We start from the raw sequence: 14,777 nt of genomic DNA on the forward strand, positions 1-14,777 counted from the left end.
GTTAATTTGTGCTCACTAATTAATTATGCTTAAAAATCTATTCATAACATATCAGCATACCTTCCAATATGCATGCTTACTGATAAAATGAAAGAGAGCCAATAGATAAAAATATGGAAGTATTAATGGAGTGCAAATTTACTGAATTAAAGCCTAAAGAGGAGCAATGAATGAATAATCTATTAGGAAATTGTTGCTCAGGCCAGAAGAATGCTCAAGAATCCAACTTGTTTGTTGATGAAGAATTGATACTTTAACCTACACTGATAGTTTTTTTTCTTAAATTACAAAATAGAATGTTTAGCACTAATATGAATTTTGAAATTACAAAACAGAAGGCTTTCCTTGTGGCTCAGCTGGTAAAGAATCTGCCTGCAATGTGGGAGACATGGGTTCACTCCCTGAATTGGGAAGATCCCCTGGAGAAGGGAAAAGCTACCCATTCCAGTATTCTGGTCTAGAGAATTCCATGGACTGTATAGTCCATGGGGTCACAGAGTCAGACACAACTGAGTGACTTTCACTTTCTCTTTAAGTAACAGAAGGGTCTTGTTCCTAAAAGTTAGGCACTCTAACAGGAATATGGAATGTTCTAGGAGCAACTTCAAAGCTGAGGAATTTGCCATTTATATCTATAGACTGTAGGGTCTACTTGAAGTTATCCTCCTTAAGAGATAAACTAGCAGTTGTTCACCTTAAAGAAATGAAATGTAGGAAAGTTTTACATTTAAGATTATCTGTACAAAGATGTATTTCAATTGATTGGTGCGCTAAAAGAAATTTTGGAAAAATGTTGAAAGGCAAACAGTTCTATTGTCTATAAAGTTCTTTGAAGCACTAAAATTCCATCATTCTATGATAATTCACCTGGACTAAATAATACAGGTTTCTGACACTGTAGTTATACCTGTCGTTATTCATGTCCTGTCATCATTTTAAAGCTCAAACAATCCAATATATAATAGTGTTGGCAAAAAGATGTAGAGTATATCTTTTTATTATTTTTACTCACGGAGATCATTCTAGAATATGCAATTGTTTGGCAATGCAAGTGATAAAAACCAGACATGTTGAGAGATCTATAGGTATGGATAAATCTTATCTTGTTTTCCTCTCTAAACTTGGCAGCTACTTTTGACATTTCTCAAGTTAATCCATCAAGTTTAGAGAACAAATCATGACATACTCAAGCACTAAATTTTAATTGGCTAGGAATAGCTTTGGTTCCTGTCTTTTTGGAATAAACTGCAACATATAGAGAGGGGTTTCTGTCATGATGTTTTGTTTTTATTTCATACAGCAGTCCAGAAGAATTGTTCTTCTTTTCCAAATTAGAAATCAGATAACTGTTTTTTCTTTCTTTTTATAATAAAGAGGTTAAGAATTTCCAAAGAGAAATAAATGAACAGGAATTAAATTTGAGCCAACAAAAATGAATCTAATAATTTAATAAAAGAATTGTGGTCTTCCCAGGTGGCTCAGTGGTAAAGAATCCACCTGCCAATGCAGGAGACACCAGAGACATGGATTAGATCCCTGGGTCTGGAAGATCCCCTGGAGAGGGACATGGCAACCTGCTCTGCTATTCTTGCCTGGAAAATTCCATGGACAGAAGAGCCTGGTAGGCTATAGTCTATAGAGTTACCAACAGTCAGACACAACTGAGTGACTGACTATGCACACACAATAATAGAATTCAGTGAGTCAGTAATATATACATATATAGCTAGAGAGTGACAAAGGGATTTACTATGTGGGAGTATTTTAGCGGTTGTAGGGCCCCTAAGGAAGTTACGTATGGATGCGAGAGTTGGACTGTGAAGAAAGCTGAGCGCTGAAGAATTGATGCTTTTGAACTGTGGTGTTGGAGAAGACTCTTGAGAGTCCCTTGGGCTGCAAGGAGATCCAACCAGTCCATTCTAAAGGAGATCAGCCCTGGGATTTCTTTGGAAGGAATGATGCTAAAGCTGAAGCTCCAGTACTTTGGCTACCTCATGTGAAGAGTTGACTCATTGGAAAAGACTCTGATGCTGGGAGGGATTGGGGGCAGGAGGAGAAGGGGACGACAGAGGATGAAATGGCTGGATGGCATCACTGACTCGATGGACGTGACTCTGAGGGAACTCCGGGAGTTGGTGATGGACAGGGAGGCCTGGCATGCTGCGATTCATGGGGTCGCAAAGAGTCGGACATGACTGAGCGACTGAACTGAACTGAACTGAAGGAAGGTACTCTCCGAAAACTGAAAAACTAAGGAAACAAGAAGACAATATAGGAATTACCAACAAGACTAAGCTTCTCACTTTGGTGTAAAAATGAGGATTTACTAATACATGTTGAAGACTAGAAAATTTCAGCCCTACTGGCTATAAGATATGGTGATTTGACCAAGTCAGACTTGAGGAGGAATTCTTGGCCATTTTTCACAATCAATGTATGTAGAAAATATGGGCGGCTAGGTATGCACACCAAGGTCTACTTAGACAAGGGAATAAAGTCCAACCTAAAACTGTCTGAGATTTAATAGCATCTACAATTTAGACTCAAGTTTGGCATATATGATATCTAATATTGACTTTTTAAAATTAAATTTATCAATGTAGTTTTATGAAAAGGATGTGTTTCAGTTATTCTCAAGAGTGCTTGGAAAATGCACATTCTTCATTTAAACTTTATGCGGATGAATGAAAATTTGCATAAATAGGTATGCCACAAAGACTATAAGAATCAGAGTATGACTAAAAGAAAAACAGGCATCTTCCTCTCATGCATCTTAGTGCTTTGTGCCTTGTGCATGCATGCTAAGTCGCTTCAGTTGTGTCTGATTATGTGGCGTGCTGCAGTTCATGGGATTGCAAATAGTTGGACATGATTTAGCAAGTGAGCAACAATAAGCTTTCCAGAAGAAGGTTATAACAAGAGATTTTACAGACTACTAATACAAGTCTGCATAAGTGTACACTCAGTCACTCAGTTGTATCTGGCTCTTTGTGACCCCATGGACTGTAGCCCACCAGGCTGTTAGGTCCATGAAATTCTCCAGGCAAGGATACTAGAGCAGCTTGCCATTTCTTCCTCCAAGGGATCTTCCTGACCCAAGGATTAAACCTTCATCTTCTGTGGCTTCTGCATTGGCAGGCAGATTCCTTACCATTGAGCCACTTGGGAAGCCCCAATAAAGTTCACCACATCTTGAAGTTAAAACCCTAACCTTGGATCAAAAGTCAAGTTAACTCTCTGTACTATCATTCCTAGGGAAAGATGAACAAGTCTTTCTTTGTTTTCCAGTGCATTCTATCTTCACAGTAAAGTTCTCCCCCAAAGATTAACAAACCTGGGAATGAACTCACACAAGCTTTGGTTGAACTCGTCCTGAGTATTCAGCAATTTCTTTACAATAATAAGTTGGACTTTGGAAATGTAAGTTATGTGGTTACCTCTGTTAAAGTTCCATTTACTGATTGATTTAAAACCTGGAAGACTTTAGGGGAAGATTTTCCCTATGTGTTTGGACAAATCTCCTCTAGGAAGGATATAATTTAAATCAAATAATTTCAAATCATGATTGAAATCACTAGTTGGGAAGACTTGTAATCAATGCTTATGTGAAAAAAACGAGTATGTGTAGCTTGATACAACCTCAGTATATTTTTCTCATAGCTCAGATGTTGATGTTGTAGGGGGTACACACATTGTGAAGCAGTGTATTGTTTTGCATTACATCTGTCATTACATTAGAAAACCATTTGGCATGTTTAGTCATGCCTATGATACGCCCATTCATCTCTGGGTGCTTATGTGGTACCAACATGCTGCTTTGCTTAGTGATTTTATTTTTACTCCTTATTTCCCTTCAGAGACTCTGGGGATAATGGAAGGCAGGTGTTTTTGCATTGTTACTAGTCCTTTATGCATCTATTAGCTGTTCAGTTCAGTTCAGTTCAGTTCAATTGCTCACTCGTGTCCGATTCTTTGCGACCCCATGAATCGCAGCACGCCAGGCCTCCCTGTCCATCACCAACTCCCGGAGTTCACTCAGACTCACATCCATCGAGTCGATGATGCCATCCAGCCATCTCATCCTCTGCCGTCCCCTTCTCCTCCTGCCCCCAATCCCTCCCAGCATCAGAGTCTTTTCCAATGAGTCAACTCTTCTCATGAGGTGGCCAAAGTACTGGAGTTTCAGCTTTAGCATCATTCCTTCCAAAGAACACCCAGAGCTGATCTCCTTTAGAATGGACCGGTTGGATCTCCTTGCAGTCCAAGGGACTCTCAGGAGTCTTCTCCAACACCACAGTTCAAAAGCATCAATTCTTTGGCGCTCAGCTTTCTTCACAGTTCAACTCTTACATCTATACATGATCACTGGAAAAATCATAGCTTTGATTAGACGGACCTTTGTTGGCAAAGTTATGGCTCTGCTTTTCAATATGCTATCTAGATTGGTCATAACTTTCCTTCCAAGGAGTAAGCGTCTTTTAATTTCATGTTAGGTAATACATATTTGTGATTGAGACTAATCTTTTTTTTATTTTCTCTGTATTGCCAGGAACCTACCATTGAAACATTTATCATGGCAGTGAATTTTAGATTTTTATTCGCAATATTTGAGGGCTATCTATTTCTGTTGAAAATAATCATAGCTGGGAGCAGAATTCAGTGTCCTTGCTCACTGCTGTCTCTTGTGGCTACACAGTACTCAGCACATAATAGCTGTTAAAGAAATATTTATTGGCTAAATTAGTAATTTAAATGAATAAATATATTTTAATATGTCCTTTTTCATAGTGCTATGTCTGTAAAACAGTGGCGTAAAATGACTTGATATATTTATAGAGCAGCTTTTAGCATTAAGTAGTTCTGGTATTAGTTAAATTACATACTAAACTGATATGAACAAGAGATCTGAAAACAGTGAGTTAAAAGATGAATCTTTATTTTTCATTCACCCATCAGTATGGTTTTGAGTATTCTGAGGTCATTAAGCTTGCTCTTGTTTACTGTGTTATTTAGAGTCTGGATTTTATTAATAGTTTCAAATTGATAAGCTTTAAAAAACATGAGAGTAGATATTAATTCAAATGGTTCCTTAAATATGCTATTGACCAGTATGAATAAGTGTTTTATAAGTATTGGTTTATCTCAAAATTTTTACTTAAATTTTATTTCAAACTTTTTTTTATCAAGTGTTAAAAACTGTATGATATATATATGCAGATAGATGTCTTCTACATGAGGCAGTCTTTTCTTAGTCTGCAAAAGTAGATGAACTATGAATAGTATGATTACATTTAAGTTGGATAAACACACACATGTGTGACTTGGTACCCAAAAGACATTTTTGAGCAATATGTTTGTAGTAATTATCTGTGGGAATTTATAGAAGAGAGTGACTTTATACTTTATAGATTTCTGTAAAGTATGAACTTTAAAGATTTTTATGGCTTTTTTAACCAGAACAAATATATTTTAAAGATAATTAAATTTTGAAGCCATAATTCTTCATAATGATACATATTTTAATCATTTTTGACAGAGCCAAGGAATTCAGCCAAAAAAATAAACAAAACAAATTTTTTGATGTTAAAAATTTATCTTCACAAAATTTTTAAAATGTGAAAGTAGTAGCTAAACCCTTATCTTTCCGGAATCCAGGATGTAGTTAATATTTTCAAAAATAAAATACCATAAATATGAAATCAGTTTTGGAACTGCTATTTGAAACGAATGAACCAATGAACTATAGCTAAATATGTGCCAGTTTTCTACAAACTTGATATAAAAATTATTTCTAAATTTAATCTGAGAAAAACCTGCAGAGTTTAATTTCGTCTATAAGAGACTCAGTTTAATCGAGTTTGGCTGTTTAGTCCATAGCTTTTATGATAATATTCTATAAAGTTCCAAAATAGTGCATACTTGTTTGACCCAGCTAATCACAGCAGTCAGAACAATAGCTTGCCTTTCTTAAAACATTTCTTGAAAACTTTAAGTAAGTGATATGGAGGGTAAGAGAGAGACGGGGACCTTGCCATACTTACATTGAACAATAATTAGTAATGAAACTGATGCAGCCTAAAGAAATCAATAGTTTTTGAGAAATATTTGCCACTTCACCTGTAAGACACACTATGCTTTATGAATTTAGCTCCATGAACGAGCACTTCAGTTGAAGTTTTATATTTTACATTTCAAATTTCAGCTCAGAAGACTTAAATTTTACTTTCAGAATCTAACCTATGTGACATCTTGAAACCTTTGCTGGAATGACCATAAAAAATGTACATGTTCACTCCTGAATAATAGCACAGGGATTCACAGAATATCTCATTTGCAAATGTATAACTAATTTTTTCACAATATTTCTTTTAATCCTCGTGGCTAACTTGTGAGGGAAGCTATCTCCATTTAACAGATTAGGAAGCCAGTCCAAAGTCCTGCTGCCAGACTGTACCTGGGACTTGAACCCAGGCAGCAGTCTGGCTCTGCAGACCAGTCACTAAACTATCATACTATACAGGTGCTTCAGACTTATTTGCTGTATACTGGACTCTCATCTCTTAGCCACCCCTCCCCCCAGTTTTAGTAGTGGTGTGTCTTTAGTGTAGTTATTTGCTTAGTGTAGATCTGTAAGGGTCTCCCAGGTGCACCCTCTTAATCACAACCACCTTTTTCCTGCAAATTATTCAATCTTCTAAAATTTCATATTTAGCACTTCTTATAGCTCAGATGGTAAAGAAACTGTCTGCAGTGCAGGAGACCCAGGTTGGATCCTTGGGTCTGGAAGATCCCCTGGAGAAAGAAATAGCTACCTACTCCAGGATTCTTGCCAAGAGAATCCCATGGACAGAAGAGCCTGGCAGGCTACATTCCATGAGAGTCTGACAAGACTGAATGACTAACACTTTCGCTTTCATATTTCCTCACAGGTTAATGACCCAAATATGCTTCCTCAGTCCACCTCCTTTTACTATTTACTTGCGAAGTCTCCATTATTCCACAAATCTTCCTCTCTTTTTTCCTTTACAATTATTTTGTTGAAGAATCCAAGCTATTTGATGACTGCATGCTTCTTTCTCTTTGTATTTCTCTCTGTATCCAGAATTAAAGTCACTTAGATGTGATCACTTTTGCAGCTCTTGCTGATGTTGTGTTCTTTCATCAGGAGATATTTCATATTTGGTTGTCTCAGTTTTTATGATGTTAGCATCTGTTGTTATGCATTTGATGTTAGCATCTAAATTCATGGCTAGATCCATGAATTTAGATTGAACTTGAAAAATGATATTTTAAGGGTATCATTTCTTTTCAATTATTAGACAGCATACTTCTAGAAAGATACTTTCCCCCCCCTCCTTACCTAGTGGTACAGTTCATCTAGTAGAGACAATATAATTATTTTCCTTTTACTTGTGAGTTTGCAAGATAATAAAATAGTTTACTTCAAAAGTGAGACTTTTTTTCCCTGTAACATCATGGAGAAACCACTGATTTAAGCATAGTTTTGATCAGTTTTCTACTTATATCTTTCTGGTGTGCTTTTATTTTCTGCAGGTATGCTATTTTGCTGCCTTCTTTTTCCTTATAATAACTCTTGGGTTTGAGCCATAATACTTTTCTATTGTTAACTGTTATGTGAAATCAGTTTTCCTGGATATTTTAAAGGTTAGTTCAGGGTAGCTTTTATAACTTAATAGAGCTGCTTCCAGTTGTTTTTATGCATTTTTCAAAAAATGATGATTTGAATTCTGAGATTTTCTTGTTCTGGTCTATTCCCTCACATGCTGCTTGAAAGTCATTTTTCTTCCCTTCTATATTTTCTGTTCTACGTTTTAAAGATTTTATTCTCATGAATTGCTTCTCAACCAGGAGCCATGTGCTAGAAGAAAATTATTGCTATTCTGTTTCAAAAGTTGATAATTTTCTGCTCCAGGCTTTTTAGACCTAACTAGAACGCTTGTACTCACCTGATAATAAATTGCTAAATGTGCCTTTTATTTTCAGCTACTGCTCTAAAATTGACACGTCATGCCTTTCTTTAGGCTCTTAGGTACTAATATTAATCCTTATTTCTTTGAAAATGTTCATGATATTCATCATATTTAATTGCTCTATCTCTAGCATTCACTTTTTAAAATATGACAGGGTTTCTTTTCTTTCTGTAAATGATATCCAAGTGTCTTAATTTCTGTGACACAGTATGTCACAGGTATCAGCAAATTTTCCATTCTGTATTGTATCCATAACTTAAAAAAAAAAAAATCTCTGCTTTGTCATCCCTTTCAGTTCAGTCACATAGTTGTGTGTGACTCATTGCAACCCCATGAACCGCAGCACACCAGGCCCCCCTGTCCATCACCAACTCTCAGATTCCATCCAAACCCATGTCCATTGAGTCAGTGATGCCATCCAACCATCACATCCTCTGTCGTCCCCTTCTCCTCCTGCCCTCAATCTTTCCCAGCATCAAGGTCTTTTCCAATGAGTCGGCTCTTTGCATCAGATGGCAAAAGTACTGGAGTTTCAGCTTCAACATCAGTCCTTTCAATGAACAACCAGGACTGATCTCCTTTAGGATTGACTGGTTGGATCTTCTTGCAGTCCAAGGGACTCTCAAGAGTCTTCTCCAACACCACAGTTCAAAAGCATCAATTCTTCAGCGTTCAGCTTCTTTACAGTCCAACTCTCCCATCCATACATGACCACTGGAAAAATATAGCCTTGACTAGATGGACCTTTGTTGACAAAGTAATGTCTTTGCTTTTTATTTTTTATTCTTTTTTTTGGGGGGGTGTAAAATTTTTTTTAATATAAATTTATTTATTTTAATTGGAGGCTAATTACTTTACAATATTGTATTGGTTTTGCCATACATCAGCATGAATCCACCACAGGTGTGCACATGTTCCCCATCCGGAACCCCTCTCCCACCTCTTTCCCCATTCCATCCCTCTGGGTCATCCCAGTGCACCAGCCCCGAGTGTCCTGTATCATGCATCAAACCTGGACTGGCAATTCATTTTACATATTATATTATACATGTTTCAATGCCATTCTCCCAAATCATCCCACCCTCGCCCTCTCCCACAGAGGCCATAAGACAGTTCTATACATCTGTGTCTCTTTTGCTGTCTCACATACAGGGTTATCATTACCATCTTTCTAAATTCCATATATATGCATACTGTATTAGTATACTGTATTGGTGTTTTTCTTTCTGGCTACTTCACTCTGTATAATAGGCTCCAGTTTCATCCACCTCATTAGAACTGATTCAAATGTATTCTTTTTAATGGCTGAGCAATACTCCATTGTGTATATGTACCACAGCTTTCATATCCATTCATCTGCTGATGGACATCTAGGTTGCTTCCATGTCCTGGCTATTATATATAAATTAATATAATATAACAGTGCTTCAGTGAACATTGGGGTACACGTGTCTCTTTCAATTCTGGTTTCCTCGGTGTGCATGCCTAGCAGAGGGATCTCTGGGTCATATGGCAGTTCTATTTGTAGTTTTTTAAGGTATCTCCATACCGTTTTCCATAGTGGATGAACTAGTTTGCATTCCCACCAACAGTGTAAGAGGGTTCCCTTTTCTCTACACCCTCTCCAGCATTTATTGCTTGTAGACTTTTGGATCGCAGCCATTCTAACTGGCATGAAATGGTACCTCATTGTGGTTTTGATTTGCATTTCTCTGATAATGAGTGATGTTGAGCATCTTTTCATGTGTTTGTTAGCCATCTGTATGTCTTCTTTGGAGAAATGTCTATTTAGTTCTTTGGCCCATTTTTTGATTGGGTCGTTTATTTTTCTGGAATTGAGCTGCAAGAGTTGCTTGTAATCTTTGAGATTAAATCTTTGTCAGTTGCTTCATTTGCTATTATTTTCTCCCATTCTGAAGGCTGTCTTTTCACCTTGCTTATATTTTCCTTTGTTGTGTAGAAGCTTTTAATTTTAACTAGGTCCCATTTGTTTATTTTTGCTTTTATTTCCAATATTCTGGGAGGTGGGTCATAGAGGATCCTGCTGTGATTTATGTTGCAGAGTGTTTTGCCTATGTTCTCCACTAGGATTTTTATAGTTTCTGGTCTTATATTTAGATCTTTAATCCATTTTGAGTTTATTTTTGTGTATGATGTTAGAAAGTGTTCTAATTTCATTCTTTTACAAGTGGTTGATTAGTTTTCCCCACACCACTTGTTAAAGAGATTGTCTTTTCTCCATTGTATATACTCGCCTCCTTTTTCAAAGATAAGGGGTCCATAGGTGCATGGGTTTATCTCTGGGCTTTCTATTTTGTTCCATTGATCTATATTTCTGTCTTTGTGCCAGTCTTGATGACTGTGGCTTTGTAGTAGAGCCTGAAGTCAGGCAGGTTGATTCCTCAAGTTCCATTCTTCTTTCTCAAGATTGCTTTGGCTATTCGAGGTTCTTTGTATTTCCATACAAATTGTGAAATTTGTTCTAGCTCTGTGAAAAATACCGTTGGTAGCTTGATATGGATTGCATTGACTCTATAGATTGCTTTGTGTAGTATACTCATTTTCACTATATTGACTCTTCTGATCCATGAACACAATATTTATCTTCATCTATTACTGTCCTGTTTGATTTCTTTCACCAGTGTATTATAGTTTTCTATATATACATCTTTTGTTTCTTTTGATAGATATATTCCTAAGCATTTTATTCTTTTTGTTTCAATGGTGAATGGAATTGTTTCCTTAATTTCTCTTTCTATTTTCTCATTATTAGTGTATAGGAATGCAAGGGATTTCTGTGTGTTGATTTTATATCCTGCAACTTTACTATATTCATTGATTAGCTCTAGTAATTTTCTGGTGGAGTCTCTAGGGTTTTCTATGTAGAGGATCATGTCATCTGAAAACAGTGAGAGTTTTACTTCTTTTCCAATTTTGATTCCTTTTATTTGTAGTTCTGCTCTGATTGCTGTGGCTAAAACTTCCAAAACTATGTTCAATAGTAGTGGTGAAAGTGGGCACCCTTGTCTTGTTCCTGATTTTAGGGGAAATGCTTTCAATTTTTCACCATTGAGGGTAATGTTTGCTGTGGATTTGTCATATATAGCTTTTATTATGTTGAGGTATGTTCCTTTTATTCCTGCTTTCTGGAGAGTTTTTATCATAAATGGATTCTGAATTTTGTCAAAGGCTTTCTCTGCATCTATTGAGATAATGACATGACTTTTATTTTTCAATTTTTTAATGTGGTGTATTATATTGTTTGATTTGCAGATACTGAAGAATCCTTGCATCCCTGGGATAAACCCACTTGGTCATGATGTATGATCTTTTAAATGTGTTGTTGGATTCTGATTGCTAGAATTTTGTTAAGGATTTTTGCATCTATGTTCATCAGTGATATTGGCCTATAGTTTTCTTTATTTTTGTGGCATCTTTGTCAGGTTTTGGTATTAGGGTGATGGTGGCCTCATAGAGTGAGTTTGGAAGTTTACCTTCCTCAGCAATTTTCTGGAAGAGTTTGAGTAGGATAGGTGTTAGCTCTTCTCTAAATTTTCCATAAAACTCAGCTGTGAAGCCATCTGGACCTCAGCTTTTGTTCGCTGAAAGATATCTGATTACAGTTTCAATTTCCATGCTTGTGATGGGTCTGTTAAGATTTTCTATTTCTTCCTGGTTCAGTTTTGGAAAGTTGTACTTTTCTAAGAATTTGTCCATTTCTTCCAAGTTGTCCATTTTGTTGGCATATAGCTACTGGTAGTAGTCTTTTATGATCTTTTGTATTTCTGTGTTGTCTGTTGTGATCACTCCATTTTCATTTCTAATTTTATTGATTTGATTTTTCTCCCTTTGTTTCATGATGAGTCTTTCTAATGGTTTGTTAATTTTATTTGTCCTCTCAAAGAACTATCTTTTGGCTTTGTTAATTTTTGCTATGGTCCCTTTTGTTTCTTTTGCATTTATTTCTGCCCTAATTTTTAAGATTTCTTTCCTTCTACTAACCCTGGGGTTCTTCATTTCTTCCTTTTCTAGTTGCTTTAGGTGTAGAGTTAGGTTATTTATTTGACTATTTTCCTCGTTTCTTGAGGTATGCCTGTATTGCTATGAACCTTGTCCTTAGCACTGCTTTTACAGTGTCCCACAGGTTTTGAGTTGTTGTGTTTTCATTTTCATTTGTTTCTATGCATATTTTGATTTCTTTTTTTTTTATTTCTTCTGTGATTTGTTGGTTATTCAGCAGCTTGTTGTTCAGCCTCCATATCTTGGAATTTTTAGTAGTTTTTCTCCTGTAATTGAGATCTAATCTTACTGCATTGTGGTCAGAAAGGATGCTTGGAATGATTTCAATTTTTTTGAATTTACCAAGGCTAGATTTATGGCCCAGGATGTGATCTATCCTGGAGAAGGTTCCATGTGCACTTGAGAAAAAGGTGAAATTCATTGTTTTGGGGCAAAATGCCCTATAGATATCAATTAGGTCTAACTGGTCTATTGTATCATTTAGAGTTTGTGTTTCCTTGTCTTTGCATTTTAATATGCTATCTAGGTTGATCATAACTTTCCTTCCAAGAAGTAAGCGTCTTTTAATTTCATGGCTGCAGTCACCATCTGCAGTGATTTTGGATCCCCCAAAAGTAAAGTCAGCCACTGTTTCCACTGTTTCTCCATCAATTTGCCATGAAGTGATGGGACCGGATGTCATGATCTTCGTTTTCTGAATGTTGAGCTTTAAGCCAACTTTTCCCCTCTCCTCTTTCACTTTCATCAAGAAGCTCTTTAGTTTTTCTTTACTTTCTGCCATAAGGGTGGTGTCATCTGTATATCTGAAGTTATTGATATTTCTCCCAGCAATCTTGATTCTAGATTGTGCTTTTTCCAGCCCAGCATTTCTCATGATGTACTCTGCATAGAAGTTAAATCAGCAGGGTGACAATATACAGCCTTGACCTACTCCTTTTCCTATTTGGAACCAGTCTGTTGTTCCATGTCCAGTTCTAACTTTTGCTTCCTGACCTGCATACAGGTTTCTCAAGAGGCAGGTCAGGTGGTCTGGTGGTCCCATCTCTTGAAGAATTTCCCACAGTTTAATGTGATCCACACAGTCAAAGGCTTTGGTATAATCAATAAAGCAGAAATATATATTTTTCTGGAACTCTTGCTCTTTCAATGATCCAGTAGATGTTTTTAATTTGATCTCTGGTTCCTCTGCCTTTTCTAAAACCATCTTGAACTTCTGGAAGTTCACGGTTTACGTATTGATGAAGCCTGGTTTAGAGAATTTTGAGCATTATTTTACTAGTGTGTGAGATGAGTGCAATTGTTTGGTAGTTTGAGCATTCTTTGGCATTGCTTTCTTTGGGATTGGAATGAAAACTGACCTTTTCCAGTCCTGTGGCCACTGCTGAGTTTTCCAAATTTGCTGGCATATTGAGTGCAGCACTTTCACAGCATCATCTTTGAGGATTTGAAATAGCTCAATTGGAATTCCATCACCTCCACTAGCTTTGTTTGTAGTGATGCTTCCTAAGGTCCACTTGCCTTCACATTCCAGGATGTCTGGCTCTAGGTGAGTGATCACACCATTGTGATTATCTGGTTCATGAAGATCTTTTAGGTATAGTTTTTCTGTATATTCTTGCCACCTCTTTTTAATATCTTCTGCTGCCCATCTTTGCAATATAACCTATAAACAGAAATTCTATGTACATTAAGGGAAGTGGTGCAAACAATCTTTATCACATGAACATCCTAAATTTCAATAGCAGGCCTGAATAATTATTTGTTGTATAAGCATTTGAAATAGATTTGCTCTTTGTACATTTATGCCATACCATGATTTCCACCAATTGAATGACCTATTCAAGTTATAGAACTTTACCATCTGAGCCACCAGGGTAGCCCACGTTATAGATGATAATACCATGTAACATTCATTTAAAAATTGATATTCCATAAAATATAATTGTAACTTAGAGTAAAAAGTTAACTTTTTTCCGCTATTGTGTATACATAATGCACTAAGTAATAAGTTCACTATTATACCTTTTATCTTGGCAGCTCTTCTTTCTTAAACTTCAGTTGTAGGTAGTCTGCTTCCACATACAATATAGAAAAGAGCATTGCTACCAATCTAACAAGAAAAAATTGAAAAACTACAGGACTGTAACTTTTCATGAACCCATCAGAGACAAGGTGCAGAGGATGTAAGCAATCTAAAATATAAGAAAAGACAAACTTCTCTGAGAGGAAATGGGGCATGGGATTTGGCTCACCTTTGACAGAGATTCTAGGAAGAGATTACAGGTGTGCATACAGGAATGTAATAATACAGGTAAAATTTTTAGGGAAGTGTTTAAGGCTGAATGGAAATGAGTGCCAGAATACAGAAACCTTAGGAAAAATAGACACAGGGATCTTTAAACAAATAAAAATAATTGAGTATCTAATGCCAAAATGCTAGCAATGTGAGCTTACAGAATATGTAAAATGGGTTTATGTGACCAGCAGTATAAAATTGAAAGGAATTAGAAGTACATTGTTGTGTGTTCCTTTCTATTATAATCAATATAATTTAATATTATTTGATGTTAGACTGTAATTAAAGATAAATACTATAAATAAAAGGGAAAATAAAAATAAAATAATACTTATAGAATTTACCCATTATTAGAAATAGCATGAAATCATAAAACAAACTTAATCATATGTAAGTGGGCAAAAGTAACAAAAGAAAAAGTGAGCCAAATAGAAAATAAATTTTAGGTGTATAGATATAAACTTAGTCAA

Source organism: Budorcas taxicolor, chromosome 1 (assembly GCF_023091745.1).
Source record: "Budorcas taxicolor isolate Tak-1 chromosome 1, Takin1.1, whole genome shotgun sequence".
NCBI lineage: Eukaryota > Metazoa > Chordata > Mammalia > Artiodactyla > Bovidae > Budorcas > Budorcas taxicolor.